Consider the following 17,658-nt stretch of genomic DNA (forward strand, 5'->3'; position numbering starts at 1 on the left):
TAATATCCTCCTTCTAAATACTTTTAACAATGAAAAAGTTCTCCTTATCTGTTCTAATATATAAGTGAGTTACTCAGACCATTGCCTGCGTGTTTCCTAAAACAGGTAGCTTGATTTTAGGCACATTTGTCAGGTTCTCAGATGCTATTTGTTCACCAGACTATGTGAGAACATAAAATGATATTACAACCTAACTTTTTTTTTTCTCTCCATCTGGAGCACCTGGCTATGATGGTAGAAGCGCTTGATGCTTGCATATTATCTTCTTATTTAATCCAATTCTCCCCTTCTGGTATAATTTAATCTCAGAGACACATGTGTGGATGCATAAAGGGACAGACTTCTTCCCCTCTCCCTCTCCACTATCTATCAATTTCTCCAGGGTTGTCTTCATTTATGATCTACAATTAGAGGGTGAAGTTAGTTGTTTTACAATGAAGCAAACAAGAAACTTTATCTAAAAATCTCTGCTTTCCTCAGTATTAATGCCTTTCACAATACAGTTTTTATTTAGTGCCAATTTGTTTTGTTCTCTTTACTTGCCATTGAGCCAACTTTCACTCCTTCATGTAAAAGGCACATTGTGGAAGTTATCAACCACCAATTATAGGAGTTCCAAGTGCTAGAAAGGAAAACAAAACAAAGCTCTCAGCAGGCGAGGCTTATACTGATAACTGGAAAGCACCGAATTAAGACTAATTCACATAACTTTGGAGCATGACTCAGAGCCACACATTGTGAATCATAGTCTTTCATTGAGATGGGGCTGGCAATATATATGGATGAGCTCAAGGTAGGCAAAAACAGGCTGAAAAATGCATAAATCCATCATGGATGGATCAGTGCATTGAAAAGATATGTATGTATCATGGCTAAGACTGTCATGTCTATAAAGCTTAATAGCCCTGTTGAGGAAACCAGTGTTTCAAATTACCCAAAACAGAGAGCATTGTAGAGGCTCTGTATATATTGAGCTTGTCACTATGGCTGTGAATTTCCAGTATGAGGAGGGGATTTGGTGGTACTTTATGAAATAAGCCATAGCCACTGAAGACATGCCATGAGGAGAAAGGAAAGTAGAAGCCTTCACACCAAGTAGTCTGCGCTCATGGGCTCATTCTCACAGTCCTCCCTGCCGTCCTACTGGCCCCAGTCTATGGTTATCAGACTCACTCCCCGTCCCCACTTTGTATGCCCTGCTAGCCTCTTGACATTAACTTTTTCTGGTCCTCTCTTTGTCATGCGATGGATCATATTTCTCCACCAAATTATTGTATTTGTGCACAAGGCAGTATTGGATAGTGGTGAAAGAGAGCAGATTCTGAATTGAAGCAAAACTGGTTTCAGGCCCCAGCTCTACTGGTTACTATTACATGAACTTGAGCAAACCCTTCTGAGTCACTATGAAAGACTTGATAATTTTGTCTGTTTTGAAACAGTCATGTTGTCTTACTGTCTCTACTGCCTCCTGTCAAGATTTTGCCCCCATCATGCCATCCACTCTCCCTGCGGGCATCAATGACACTCATACTGCTAAACACTTAATGATCCATTCTCAGGACTCATCTTACCTGTTAGCTGTATTTGGTAAAGTTAAGGTTTCCTTCCTTCTAGATACACTTTTTCCTCTTGGCTTTGAAGACACCACACTCTTCTGTTTCCCTCCCATGCCACTGGTTGCTGCTCCTTGGTTCCTCCTACTGGTTTCTCCTTTTCTCCCAAACCCTCAGTGTTAAAATGCCACAAAATTCAGTTCTTCTTCTTCTTCTCCATATACTTTCCCTCTTTAGCAATCTAAACTAGATTTTCGGTTTTAAATTCTGCATATATGCCATAGATTCCCAAATTTATATCTTTAGCCCAGACTTCTTGTTTATACTTCAGACTTTTACAGAAAATTACTTCCTGAAAATCTCTATTTGGGTGGCTAATGGAGATCTCAAACTTAGCATGTCCAAAATGAAATTTCTGGTCTTCTCCCCCTAAACTCCTCTAACTGTGCTCTTTCTCCCGTCATTTGATGATGATTCCAGGCCCACAGTTTTGGAGTTACTCTTTTTCCTGCTCTTTCTTTCATATCCCACATTTAATCTATCAACCAATCCTCTTAGCTGTACCTTCAAAATAAACCTGATCATTTCTTTCCAGTTCTGGTGGTCCTATCCTACTCTAAAACCCACCTTCATCTAGATTATTGAAATGATTTCCTAATTGGTCCTTCCTGCCACTACCTCTGCCTCACTACAGTTTCCTCTTAATACAGAGTTAGGGTAATATGTCAATCAGTCTTCTGGTTAAACCCTTCCACAGCTGCACATCTCATGCAGAGTTCATACAAGGCCACCTCCTCCATCTCTCACCCAGTATCTCTGACTTCACTCCTTTTTCTGCTCTTTGCCTAGCACTTTCATTTCCAACCACACTAGCCTCCGTGTTCTGCTTGAACATCCATGTGTATTTCCACCTTAGTGCCTTCACAATGGTTGCTACTAAGAACACTCTTTTCTCCAGATATTCTCTTGGCCAACTTCCTTTACTTAAACCTTCAAACTCAATGTGACTTGCCCTGACCATCTCATATAAAATTGCAGCCTGTCCCCCCTCTGGCATCCTATGTCCTTCCCTTAAACTGCTCTATTTTTCCATTGCACTCATCATTCCCTCAAAAAACTATAGAACTAATCTATTGTGACTACTGTTCATTACTTGAGTCCTCCCAGTAGAATGTAAGTTCCAGTAGGATGGGAATTTGTATCTAGTTCACCACTGTATCTTAAGCACTTACAAAAGTGCCTGGCACACAATAGGCACTTAGTAATATTTGTTAACTTGAATAAATAGATGCTGTATTGGTTTTTGAGGATTAAACTACATGTTCTGTACCTTACGTTAATACAGTGCTTGGACAATAAGGCTAAAAATGAAGATAACTATGAGAAATTTTTAGGATAAGAATACTTTTGTGTTCTCAGCCTTCCTTTTTCCAATCTTTTTTATTCAATTTGCTGCTTACTTTTCCTTTCTTAAGACTCAGATAACCAGAGACTCTTCAGAAGAAGTCCAATAAATTTAATCTTCAAAGCATTTATATAAAATAATCTAAATTTCTCATGTGATATTGCATGTTATTTTCCAAAAGCTTTCCATTTTAAGGACTAAGAGTAGTTTTAGCCAAAAGCATGCATCTCAAACCAGATTTGGGAGCTTAAATGAGCTGAATAAAAAAAGGCATTCTAGGGATAGAGGGTTTTGACATATCTAAAATCACATGGTATGTGGGTAGGAGGTGGTTCTGTTTAACCAATGGCTAAGAATGACCTTATATGTAAGAAAATCTTTAAAATAAATTAGTCTGAAGAAAGCTCATCAGTACAAATATTCCATTTGCTAAGAAATAGTCTTTGATAAAATTCAGAATTCAGTCAACTTTGAATAAAAAGTTCTATGGTTTAACATCTTTCCTTATAAAATAGAACAAATTCAGTTCCACTTTTTCAAAAGTAGAAAGATACATTGGGAAGTAACTGATCAATTACCTGCAGAACTTCTCTGTGAACAATTATCTTCACTTTCTATTGGGTTTAATCCATTTCACTGAATTGTACAAATAAAGACTCTATATGTAGTTAAAGATGTTGGATAAGAAAGGTAAACATTGTGTATGTTCACTGAGATCACCCTATTACTGATTCAATACTGAACATTTCTTTTATATTATATTATAAGCAGTGTATTAGAGAAGTAAGGTACAATTCCTAGACTGAAGTATCCATAGAGAAAATTAAAACAAAACATAAAAGATGCCACAAATTAAATGTGCACAGATGTCATGTAAGCAATGATGAAGCATGCCTGATTCTTATGAAGGGTCAGAAGATATTATCTGAGCTGAGCTACAAAAATATGAGGATTTCATTAGCGACAAAGAATGGAGGATATTACAGACCCACAAAAGTATTAAATCAAATCCACAGAAAGCATAAACAAAAAGTTATTGTAAAGAAAAGCAGGAGGAATTATAGTATCTTTGTGTTGACAGATGTCAACTATGCTTATTGTGGTGAGCATTTAGTAATGTATGTAATTGTCAAATAAAAATGTTGTACATGTGAAATCAATGTAATATTGTATATCAACTACATTTCAACTTTAAAAAGTGAGAGGAGAGGATTAGATTTGTGGTTAGAAATTTGAAAATGGTGGAACTGATAAATTGATTTGCTAATTCTTAAGGAAAAAAAATTAATATACACAGAGGGCGGAGCCAGGATGGCGGCGTGAGTAGAGCAGTGGAACTCTCCTCCCAAAAACACATAGAGCTATGAAAATATAACAAAGAAAAATCTTCCTAAAATAGAGACCACAGGACACAGGACAACATCCAGACCACATCCACACCTGCAAGAACCCAGCGCCTTGCGAAGGGGGTAAGATACAAGCCCCAGCCCGGCGGGACCCGAGCGCCCCTCCCCCCGGCTCCCGGTGGGTGGAAAGAAACCGGAGCGGTTTTTTCTTTTTGGCGAGTGCTTTTTGGAAGCCTTAAAGGGACAGGGACCCCGTTGCTAGGGAAGCAGGGTGGCGGGACCGGTGAGCGGGTGCCTAGGACCGGCGCCTGAGGACAAAGAATATCCCACATTTTTCCCTGTGGGACTGGTGGGCAGGTGCCTGAGACCGGCACCTGAGGACGGAGGAAATCGCGCGTTTTTCCCCTTTTTTTCTCTCTTTTTGGCGAGTGCTTTTTGGAAGCCTTGAAGGGACAGGGACCCTGGTGCTAGGGAGACAGGGCAGCAGGACCAGTAAGCAGGTGCCTGGGACGGGCGCCTGAGGACAAAAAAAAAATCGCGTGTTTTTTCCTTTTTTTTTTTTTTTTTCTGTTTCCTCTCTCATTGTTGCTGTTGTTGTTTTGGTTTAGAGAGTGCTTTTTGGAAGTCTTAAAGGGGCAGGACAGGTCACTTAGACCAGAGGCAGGGATTCTGGGGATCTCTGGGCACTCTAACCCCCTGGGCATCAGGGAGCACAGAGGCCCCTTACAGAGATAAATAGCCTCCTGGTTCCTCTCCCTCCAACGGGGCTCCACCATTTTGGAAGAGCAGCCCCAGCCAGGTCACGCCCACAGCAACAGTGGAGATAAACCCTATAGCAACAGGGCAGGAAGCAGAAACCCTGTCTGCACACAGCTGCCCAGCACAAGCCACTAGAGGTTGCTATTCTCCCAGGAGAGGAAGGCCACAAAACAACAAGAAGGGAAGCTCTTCCAGCGGTCACTTGTACCAGCTCTGCAAACTATCTCTATCACCATGAAAAGGCAAAACTACAGGCAGACAAAGATCACAGAGACAACACCTGAGAAGGAGACAGAGCTAACCAGTCCTCCTGAAAAAGAATTCAAAATAAAAATCATGAACATGCTGACAGAGATGCAGAGAAAAATGCAAGAGCAATGGGATGAAGTCCGGAGGGAGATCACAGATGTCAGGAAGGAGATCACAGAAGTGAAACAATCCCTGGAAGGATTTATAAGCAGAATGGATAAGATGCAAGAGGCCATTGATAGAATTGAAACCAGAGAACAGGAACGCAAAGAAGGTGACATAGAGAGAGATAAAAGGATCTCCAGGAATGAAACAACACTAAGAGAACTATGTGACCAAGCCAAAAGGAATAATATTCGTATTATAGGGATACCAGAAGAGGAAGAAAGAGGAAAAGGGATAGAAAGGCTCTTTGAAGAAATAATTGCTGAAAACTTCCCCAAACTGAGGGAGGAAATAATCGAACAGACTATGGAATTACAGAGAACCCCCAACAGAAAGGATCCAAGGAGGACAACACCAAGACACATAGTAATTAAAATGGCAAGGATCAAGGACAAGGAAAGAGTTTTAAAGGCAGCTAGAGAGAAAAAGGTCACCTATAAAAGAAAACCCATCAGGCTAACATCAGACTTCTCGACAGAAACCCTACAGGCCAGAAGAGAATGGCATGATATACTTAATGCAATTGAACAGAAGGGCCTTGAACTAAGGATACTGTATCCAGCACGACTATCATATAAATATGATGGCAGGATTACACAATTCCAAGACAAGCTTCCCACAAACCACCTCTACAGGGCATCCTACAGGGACTGCTCTAGATGGGAGCACCCCTAAAAAGAGCACAGAACAAAACACACAACATATGAAGAATGGAGGAGGAGGAATAAGAAGGGAGAGAAGAAAAGAATCTCCAGACAGTGTATATAACAGCTCAATAAGTGAGCTAAGTTAGGCAGTAAGATACTAAAGAAGCTAACCTTGAACCTTTGGTAACCACGAATCTAAAGCCTGCAATGGCAATAAGTACATATCTCTCAATAGTCACCCTAAATGTAAATGGACTTAATGCACCAATCAATAGACACAGAGTAACAGAATGGATAAAAAAGCAAGGTCCATCTATATGCTGCTTACAAGAAACTCACCTTAAACCCAAAGATAAGAATAGACTAAAAGTCAAGGGATGGAAAAACATATATCAGGCAAACAACAGCGAGAAGAAAGCAGGGGTTGCAGTACTAATATCAGACAAAATAGACTTCAAAACAAAGAAAGTAACAAGAGATAAAGAAGGATACTACATAATGATAAACGGCTCAGTCTAACAAGAGGATATAACCATTCTAAATATATATGCACCCAATACAGGAGCACCAGCATATGTGAAGCAAATACTAACAGAACAAAAGAGGGAAATAGACTGCAATGCATTCATTTTAGGAGACTTCAACACACCACTCACCCCAAAGGATAGATCCACGGGGCAGAAAATAAGTAAGGACACACAGGCACTGAACAACACACCAGAACAGATGGACCTAATAGACATCTATAGAACTCTACATCCAAAAGCAACAGGATATACATTCTTCTCAAGTGCACATGGAACATTCTCCAGAATAGACCACATACTAGCTCACAAAAAGAGCCTCAGTAAATTCCAAAATATTGAAATTCTACCAACCAATTTTTCAGACCACAAAGGTATAAAAGTAGAAATAAATTCTACAAAGAAAACAAAAAGGCTCACAAACACATGGAGGCTTAACAACATGCTACTAAATAATCAATGGATCAATGAACAAATCAAAATAGAGATCAAGGAATATATAGAAACAAATGACAACAACAACACTAAGCCCCAACTTCTGTGGGACGCAGTGAAAGCAGTCTTAAGAGGAAAGTATATAGCAATCCAGGGACACTTGAAGAAGGAAGAACAATCCCAATGAATAGTCTAACATCACAATTATCAAAACTGGAAAAAGAAGAACAAATGAGGCCTAAAGTCAGCAGAAGGAGGGACATAATAAAGATCAGAGAAGAAATAAACAAAATTGAGAAGAATAAAACAATAGCAAAAATCAACGAAACCAAGAGCTGGTTCTTCGAGAAAATAAACAAAATAGATAAGCCTCTAGCCCAACTTATTAAGAGAAAAAGAGAATCAACACAAATCAATGTAATCAGAAATGAGAATGGAAAAATCACGACAGACTCCACAGAAATACAAAGAATTATTAAAGACTACTATGAAAACCTATATGCCAAAAAGCTGGAAAACCTAGAAGAAATGGACAACTTCCTAGAAAAATACAACCTCCCAAGACTGACCAAGGAAGAAACACAAAAGTTAAACAAACCAATTACGAGCAAAGAAATTGAAACGGTAATCAAAAAACTACCCAAGAACAAAACCCCGGGGCCGGATGGATTTACCTCGGAATTTTATCAGACACACAGAGAAGACATAATACCCATTCTCCCTAAAGTGTTCCAAAAAATAGAAGAAGAGGGAATACTCCCAAACTCATTCTATGAAGCCAACATCACCCTAATACCAAAACCAGGCAAAGACCCCACCAAAAAAGAAAATTACAGACCAATATCCCTGATGAATGTAGATGCAAAAATACTCAATAAAATTTTAGCAAACAGAATTCAACAGTATATCAAAAGGATCATACACCATGACCAAGTAGGATTCATCCCAGGGATGCAAGGATGGTACAACATTTGAAAATCCATCAACATCATCCACCACATCAACAAAAAGAAAGACAAAAACTACATGATCATCTCCATAGATGCTGAAAAAGCATTTGACAAAATTCAACATTCATTCGTGATAAAAACTCTCAGCAAAATGGCTATAGAGGGCAAGTACCTCAACATAATAAAGGCCATATATGATAAACCCACAGCCATCATTATACTGAACAGCGAGAAGCATTTCCTCTGAGATCGGGAACAAGACAGGGATGCCCACTCTCCCCACTGTTATTCAACATAGTCCTGGAGGTCCTAGCCACAGCAATCAGACATAACAAAGAAATACAAGGAATCCAGATTGGTAAAGAAGAAGTGAAACTGTCACTATTTGCAGATGACATGATACTGTACATAAAAAACCCTAAAGACTCCACTCCAAAACTACTAAAACTGATAATGAATACAACAAAGTTGCAGGATACAAAATTAACACACAGAAATCTGTAGCTTTCCTATACACTAACAATGAATCAATAGAAAGAGAAATCAGGAAAACAATTCCATTCACCATTGCATCAAAAAGAATAAAATAGTTAGGAATAAACCTAACCAAAGTAGTGAAAGACTTATACTCTGAAAACTACAAGTCACTCTTAAGAGAAATTAAAGGGGACACTAATAAATGGAAACTTATCCCATGCTCATGGCTAGGAAGAATTAATATCGTCAAAATGGCCATCCTGCCCAAAGCAATATACAGATTTGATGCAATCCCTATCAAATTACCAGCAACATTCTTCAATGAATTGGAACAAATAATTCAAAAATTCATATGGAAACACCAAAGACCCCAAATAACCAAAGCAATCCTGAAAAAGAAGAATAAAGTAGGGGGGATCTCACTCCCCAACTTCAAGCTCTACTACAAAGCCATACTAATCAAGACAATTTGGTACTGGCATAAGAACAGAGCCACAGAACAGTGGAACAGATTAGAGACTCCAGAAATTAACCCAAACATATATGGTCAATGAATATTTGATAAAGGAGCCATGGACATACAATGGCAAAATGACAGTCTCTTCAACAGATGGTGCTGGCAAAACTGGACAGCTACATGTAGGAGAATGAAACTGGACCATTGTCTAACCCCATATACAAAGGTAAACTCAAAATGGATCAAAGACCTGAATGTAAGTCATGAAACCATTAAACTCTTGGAAAAAAAACATAGGCAAAAACCTCTTAGACATAAACATGAGTGACCTCTTCTTGAACATATCTCCCCGGGCAAGGAAAACAACAGCAAAACTGAGCAATGGGACTACATTAAGCTGAAAAGCTTCTGTACAGCAAAAGACACCATCAATAGAACAAAAAGGAACCCTACAGTATGGGAAAATATATTTGAAAATGACAGATCCAATAAAGGCTTGACGTCCAGAATATATAAAGAGCTCACACGCCTCAACAAACAAAAAACAAATAACCCAATTAAAAAATGGGCAGAGGAACTGAACAGACAGTTCTCTAAAAAAGAAATAGAGATGGCCAACAGACACATGAAAAGATGCTCCACATCGCTAATTATCAGAGAAATGCAAATTAAAACTACAATGAGGTATCACCTCACACCAGTAAGGATAGCTGCCATCCAAAAGACAAACAACAGCAAATGTTGGCGAAACTGTGGAGAAAGGGGAACCCTCCTACACTGCTGGTGGGAATGTAAATTAGTTCAACCATTGTGGAAAGCAGTATGGAGGTTCATCAAAATGCTCAAAACAGACCTACCATTTGACCCAGGAATTCCACTGCTAGGAATTTACCCTAAGAATGCAGCAATCAAGTTTGAGAAAGACAGATGCACCCCTATGTTTATCGCAGCACTATTTACAATAGCCAAGAATTGGAAGCAACCTAAATGTCCATCGGTAGATGAATGGATAAAGAAGATGTGGTACATATACACAATGGAATACTACTCAGCCATAAGAAGTTGAAAAATCTAACCATTTTCAGCAACATGGATGGAGCTGGAGAGTATTATGCTCAGTGAAATAAGCCAAGCGGAGAAAGAGAAACACCAAATGATTTCACTCATCTGAGGAGTATAGGAACAAAGGAAAAACTGAAGGAACAAAACAGCAGCGGAATTACAGAACCCAAAAATGGACTAACAGGTACCAAAGGGAAAGGAACTGGGGAGGATGGATGGGCAGGGAGGGATAAGGGGGGGGAGAAGAAGGAGGGTATTAAGATTAGCATGCATGGGGGGAGGGAGAAAGGGGAGGGTGGGCTGCACAACACAGAGAGAACAAGTAGTGACTCTACAACATTTTGCTAAGCTGATGGGCAGTAACCGTAATGTGGTTGTTAGGGGAAACCTGATATAGGGGAGAGCGTAGTAAACATAGTATTCTTCATGTAAGTGTAGATTAAAAATTAAAAAAAAAAAAGAAAGAAAGAAAAAAAGGGGTATTACTCCTTGATAGGATAAAACTATTGGTAAATCAAAGATCAATGCATGCTTTAAATATCCTTAATGTTGATCACTTAAAGGGTGTCAGATGATCAGCTATGGAGGTACTCTTTTCTGATAATATTCCTTTCTCTTAATAAAAAAAAAAAAAGCAGTTACTGTGTGCTGACCTCCAATGAGTTCTGCACAGTGGTATAGAGGGCATGTCAAAGTGTGGGCAAAGGGTCTGTTTGTTTCTATGCAGAAGATCAAGGCCTAGCTTGGATACCCAGAAAATGAACTAAGATACGATATGAGGAGGAGCTTCCAGCATCAGCACTCTCTGGAGGACTCGTGCCGGGGGATGATCATCAAAAAGCCTCCACAGGGATCCGGGCAATGCTGCGGTTGTGGCTGCGTCCACCCCACCGTTTCCTGGACTTGCCATTGGAATGAGGAGGGAGATGTCTAGGCTGGCATGTGCATACAGTGAGACAACGAATTTGACCGGATCTGCACTGTTGGAACTCAACCAGGAGTTGGGAGGGGTGCAAGTTGTAGCACTCCAAAATCTCATGACTATAGACTATCTACGGTTGAAAGAACATATGGGATGTGAACAGATCCCAGAAATGGGCTGCTTTAATTTGTCTGATTTTTCTCAGACTGTTCAATTACAGTTGGACAATATCCATCATATCATAGATAAATTTTTGCAAATGCCTAGGGTGCTTAAATGGTTTTCTTGGCTTCACTGGAGATGGATGGTAATTATAGATTTGCTTTGTTTATGTCACCGTATTCCTATTATGTTAATATGTGTGTGCAAATTAGTTAGTAGTTTAAAACCTATACATGCTTAAGGTACTCTACAAGAAGATATGTCAAAGAAATAATCAATCCTCCCATGTTTCCTTCCATATTCTACATCTATAGTTTTTCTTCTTCCTTCCTAATTACAACCCTTAAATAGAATTCGTGCCTCATATCGAATTTACCGAGTATCATAATTCCTCCAGGTGGTAAAGATACCTCGAGACAAGTGCTGGGCATAGAAGCCACAGGGCACAAATCTGCAAAGAGTAAAAAGCTAACCTTTTCAAACAATATGGCTTCTCTCTCACTTACCAACTTTACATTTCCCTGTATGGCCCCGGAAGATGACTGGTTAGCCAGAGACGGGTAAGATTCCTCAAGGGAGGAACAACCTAAGACAGGCACAGTCGCAGGGGGCCATCAGGTGAGAATTTGGGGATCAACAGAGGTGAGGCTCAGAACCTCACGCCCCCTGTTTTGAGAGAAATCTTCTGCATCCGTGGATGTTTTGCTGCCCTTGTCTAGCCTGGATTAATACTTAGTCCATAGGCACACACCTGATCATCTGATCATCTACATTTGCCCTCTTACAGCACTAAACTATGTTTTCTACCTTTATCTTGCATCTACCTACCACTTCAGCATTTTAATAAAAATAAAAATAATAATAATAATAAAGGGAGAAATGTGGGATCAACATATAAATCAAGTACAAAAATCAAACGAATATTCATATTTGACCTGATTGTTTATAGTTCATAATGCGTGATCAAAACCAAACGTTTCTGTGATGAATGCCCTTGTACTGTTCACCATGTAAGAATTTATTCACTATGTAAGAATTCGTTCACCATGTAAGAACTTGTTCGTTATGCTTCAGAAGATTGGAGACTGACGAGAATTAGGCTTGAGATGGATTAATGATTGTACATTGAGCATTGACCCCCCTATACTGAATTTTATTGTTGTTAACAACCATTTGATCAATAAATATGAGAGATGCCCTCTCAAAAAAAAAAATTAATGTAGATAGACTTGTATCTAATTCAGTCAAGAAGGGGAAAACCAGATATACTTCAAACAAGAAATACATAGGAAATGATCACAAACAAAGAGGAAATGAAAGAAATTCAATGAGATTACTTTTCTGATTCTCAATTCCATGCAAAAAAAATATGAAAATCTACATTAAAGAAATAATTTGGAGGGAAATATAATTTACCAAAATACATTCTAGAAAAGCTAGAAAACATTTTCAGCATCCTCAAAGAAAATGAAAGGATATTTTATAATATCCAAACTACAAACTTGATAAAAATTATTAAAATAGGGATGGCTGCTTTTCTGCTTTATAATGTAATTAAATATATCTGCTTTAATCCCAGTGAAAGATTAGGCTTAAGGGTGAAACATTAGAACAAGTTGCATTAAAGTCAGGAACATCTACTATAATTGCCATTATTTAATATTGAACTGGATGTCCTAGTCTATAGATAAAAGGAAGAAATTAAACTTATAAATACTGGAAAGGAAGATATAAAGTTACCAATATCTGTAGATAATTTGATTGTCTTTCTGAACAGTTCAATTAAAAAAAAACTTTAAAGATAATAAGGAAATTCAGAAAGTCTTTTGGAATAAAATCAGTAGTTGTCATTCAGGCAACAACCAATTAAAAATGTATTTCTGAAAGACTCTATTTCAATAAGATTAAATCCTTACCTAGGAATAAACTTTACTTGATGGGTACAAAATCAATATAAAGAAACTTTATGTCAATAATGAGGAACCCAAAAAATACATTAACAAATAGAAAAAAAGATTGTATACTTAAATAATAAAAAAAAGAGAATGTGTGTAGATGCAACTCATTTATTATAAGTGAAGGGAAATGAAAATGACACTGAGAGCTCATGTTTTATTTACCAAATTTCAAATATAAAATGTTTTATGATGTACTCTCTGGGCATAGTATGGAGAAGCATTAGCTCTTGTGCTTTTTTATACATTGCTACTGAGAATGTAAATCGGCAGTACTTCTATTTGACAAGGTCTAAAAAATTATAAATGCACCTATTCATTGGCCTAACAATTTCACTTTTGGGTCTCTATTCTACAAATACACTGTGCAAATGATTTATATATGAATTTATTCACTGAATTATTTTCTGTAATTGTAAAAGGTTGAAATAGCCTGAATGTCTATTAAAAGGGGACTGGTCAAATAAATGATTGTACATCCATACAACTATCATGCAGCTGTGAAAAAGATGGTAACTACATACTAGTTGGATTTCCAAGACCTAATTAAGTGTAAAATTCAGAGATCAAAATGGTGTGAATAATATGTCTCATTTTCATAAAATAAGAAAATATACATGAATTTTTAAGATTTATTTCATATAATATACATATCCATATGCATATCTTATAAATACATTTAATATTTTTACTTAGAGTATTCCAGAAAAGATACACAAGAAATTGGAGACTTAGAGATGTGGAAGGAATTGTTGAAGGTCAAGATGGAGTAAGACTTTTCATTTATGTCCTTTGTTTTGAATTTTGATAATATGAACATAAAATAGTATAAAAAAGTTATGCTGCATAAGATGGTTTATAAACTACACATTGTAATTTAGCTTTTTTATTTTAAAAAAGAAGAAAACAGGACCCAGAACATTGGTGACAGAAGGTTGCCCAACTTTCTGCAACAGAACCAGAGCTGGATCCTACACTTTCTGTCTCCCGGTTCAGGGCAAAATCTACAACATTAGAGGAAAGTATGCTTACATAACTGGATATTATGAAGAAAACAATTAAGGAAAGAAAACCAAAATTGATAGCAAAGTTTTATTTCACATTATGCTCTATGATCTGACACAAAATATTCTGAAAATGTTACCATCTTTCATCCATGAGGATGTAAGTTAGTTTTCCTTCTTATTCCATGATCTTAAGCTTTCTTCAACAGTGGTGACAGAAATTGAGGCTTCTGTATCTCTCACAGGTTCTCTGTTGTGATCAGGATATTATATTGCGGGATAAATGCCTAAGGTCAGAGAAAATTAACTGTGTCTGTGGAACCAAGATTTGCTTTGTGCCATGCTGACACCGTTTCCTCTAAGACTCAGATACAAACTCTCCTCTTCAAACACATTAGCTTTTCTTGACTTTCCTGAATTACTTCCTTTCTGACTGTGCCTTAATTCTATGCCACTTCAACTCTCAAAACTATAATTTATGCAATGTGTCCCTCCTTCCTAATTAAATGGAACAAAAAAATGGACCATGTTTCAGGTAGCACGTTAGGGACTTGAGATAAAAAGGTGAATACTACAAAGCTTTCAGGAAACTCAGTTTCATCAGGGATACAGATTCATCCATTTAAAAATTATTTATGAAGGGCTTACTACGTGCCAGGGAATATGGTAGTGAAGAAAACACAGAAATTTTAACTACTGAAAATAAGGGAAATTTGGTAAGAGGTTGGATATTATCAGATATGAGAGGATTATTATTAATTATCTATGTGTGGTAAACTTTGTGGTTATGTAAAGATTTATTCTTAAAACATGCAAACTGACATATTTCGAGAAGAAATGTCAAGATGTATGCAACTTACTATCACATGATTCAGGAAAAAAAATTCCCCCTAGGGTATGTAGCCTTCAATAGTAGAAATACATTCAAATCGATGCCTTAAAAATATTCCATGGATTCTCCTTTGTGATCAGGTGGGATATTTGTGATATAATTGCTTATAACTATAAGACATTATCTGTATTTTCCAAATTTTATAGTATATATCTATATCCATATTTCTAGGTAGAAAAAGCAAATAATGGCAGCATGTTAACAATCACTGACTTTAGGTGGTGAGCATAAGAGGGTTCATTGCATAATTCTTTAATTTTTTTGATTATTTAACATTTTTCATTTAATAAAGAGTTATTAACATTATTAACATTTTTCATTTAATAAAGAGTTAGAAAAATTTTTGGCCGCTAGAACATATGTTCTAGTAGGAGGGGAGGGTGGAGACAGACATAAATATATAAGTCAAATATTTAATACATCAGATGAAGATAAATACTATGCAGAATCAAAATACAGGAAAGAGGATGAGAGAGACAGTTTTAACACAAATAATTTATGAATCTATGTACTTGATATTTATTTTTTAGGTTAAGCTCTAACACTAAAAAAAATCTAAATATATTTAAATAAATTCAAAATGCCATAGGCACAATGACTGAAGAAATGATTTCTTCTTTGTGGGGTGTGCAAGAAAGACCTTGAAAAAAGATTATTGGAGCAAGATCTTAAAGGATAAATGGAAATTTGATGAAAGGATAAGAAGTGTGGGCACTAAACCCTGATTGAGTATTCTAGAACAGATTAATGATGAGAATGAGTGATTCCAAAACTCTCAAAAGATTTTGGTCCAGGGTCTATTTGCATTTTTATAAATTTCCAAAAGATAAAATTCTGAGCATGTAAATAGGTATAGTTTATGGGAAAAGAGAAAATCAGAAATAGTTGGAAATATAGGCTGTTGTTAGGCAAAAAAACAGACTTCATAACAAAACTAAAATTTTGAAATTTGTCCTATATACAAATGGGAGCCATAAGAGGCTTTTAACCATGATCACTCATATCTGAGTTTAAAAAATATAATTCAGATGATATGTTTAGTAATGTGGGAGAAGGGGGAGATAACAGAGGCAGGGAGACTAGTTAGGTTACTCCAGTAATTTAATTGAAAGTTGATGAAATAAAATTTGCTCTAGGTCCCTGGAATTTACAGATATTTGGAGGGAGACAAGACAGATCTTAGTGATGTGATATAAATGAGAATTCTAAATTTCCTGATTTTTGTGATCTACTAACAGAGTTAGTAAAGTAGAAGAAACAGGTCAAGGGGGAGAGAAAATAACTTGCAGTTTTTGATGAATTTGTGGGCTCATGAAATGGAAATATATGGAAATATATGGATGCATCTAGAAGGCAAAGGAAAAACACAACCCTGAAGACTGAGCAAGTGTTGGGTGTAAAAAACAGAGATTTTGGACACATAACTTTATGTGTGGTGTATTGGAGCCCTGGGTCCTGGGCTTGGTGGGGGGAGGTTACTGATACCCATGGGAGATGCAGAGCTAAAGAGAAGAAAACATGAGCAGAATTTAAGAAATGGTCAGAGGAGGAAGAGGCAATGAAAGTCACATGCTCTTTTATACCAAAGAGTTTAGAAATTCCTCTGAGATGAAAACAGTGTCTTCTACTTGCTTTATACTGCCAAAGCATTAGTGCAGCACATACAATGGGTATTTAATAACTGCTTACTGAACTGATAACTTAATAGCATGTACAAGAATCAACCTTTTGCCTTTAGTTAGCAATATTTCCAAAAATATTCCACTAATATTAATGAATCAAAGAAAATAAGGAATATTAAAAACTGTTACTCTTGTTTTTTTTTCTTTTGTTTTTAGTGCTGAACTCAGCCTAAAATTTAGTTAATTTAAGAAAAAGAAAAACCTGTTCAGATGTAAACTACTTAAAGGATTTTCAAATTTAAAGATTATATGTTACCATTTCTATGAATGTTTTACTCTTTTTTGCCTAACATTTTGGATTCTTTTTCACAGTAGAACATTAGTCCTAATAATTTATAAACTTTTGAAATACATTTGGCTTCTGTGTATGATACTATTTATATGACTTGAAGGGCCACACCCTTAACCATTTAGTGCCTTCCTAGGAAGAAGATAGTCTTTGGACTACAGTGACTTTTTCAACTACTTGTAGCTTATTTTAGCAACCAGGCTAATTGAATGAAAGGCAACAGTCTTAAATTGTAATTTGTGTGGTCATCACCTTACCAGATCAGAATAAAACAGAATGAACAAAAGATCAAAATTCTGCATGGATTATTACTTAAGTGAAAAGAGGAAAACTAAAATCAATCACAGGAAAGACTAGCAATCATTTCTCATATGGCAGCTGGATGACCTTCAAACCAAGAAAAATATGCAGATGTGTTGAAAGAGATGGAAGAAGAAAAGCATAATATTTATTGGGCCCAGTGGCATCTTACAGGACTCAGGCTCATAATTTCCTGAGTGATTCAGCAGCATTGCACAATCGTTGCCTTCAAAAACTCAGTTCCTTGAGACAACTCCGAAGTACTAACGGGTGCTTCACTGACCCATATCATTAAAATCCTTCCCCAGCTCAGCAACACACTACAGAATACAGTGTTTACCTGTTGGATCAACTAATTTGTATTTCATTAAGAATATTTTAAGAGCCCTTATCACACACACACTGGTCTATTTAATTTTCTTC

Source organism: Manis javanica, chromosome 13 (assembly GCF_040802235.1).
Source record: "Manis javanica isolate MJ-LG chromosome 13, MJ_LKY, whole genome shotgun sequence".
In the NCBI taxonomy this organism is placed as follows: Eukaryota; Metazoa; Chordata; class Mammalia; order Pholidota; family Manidae; genus Manis; species Manis javanica.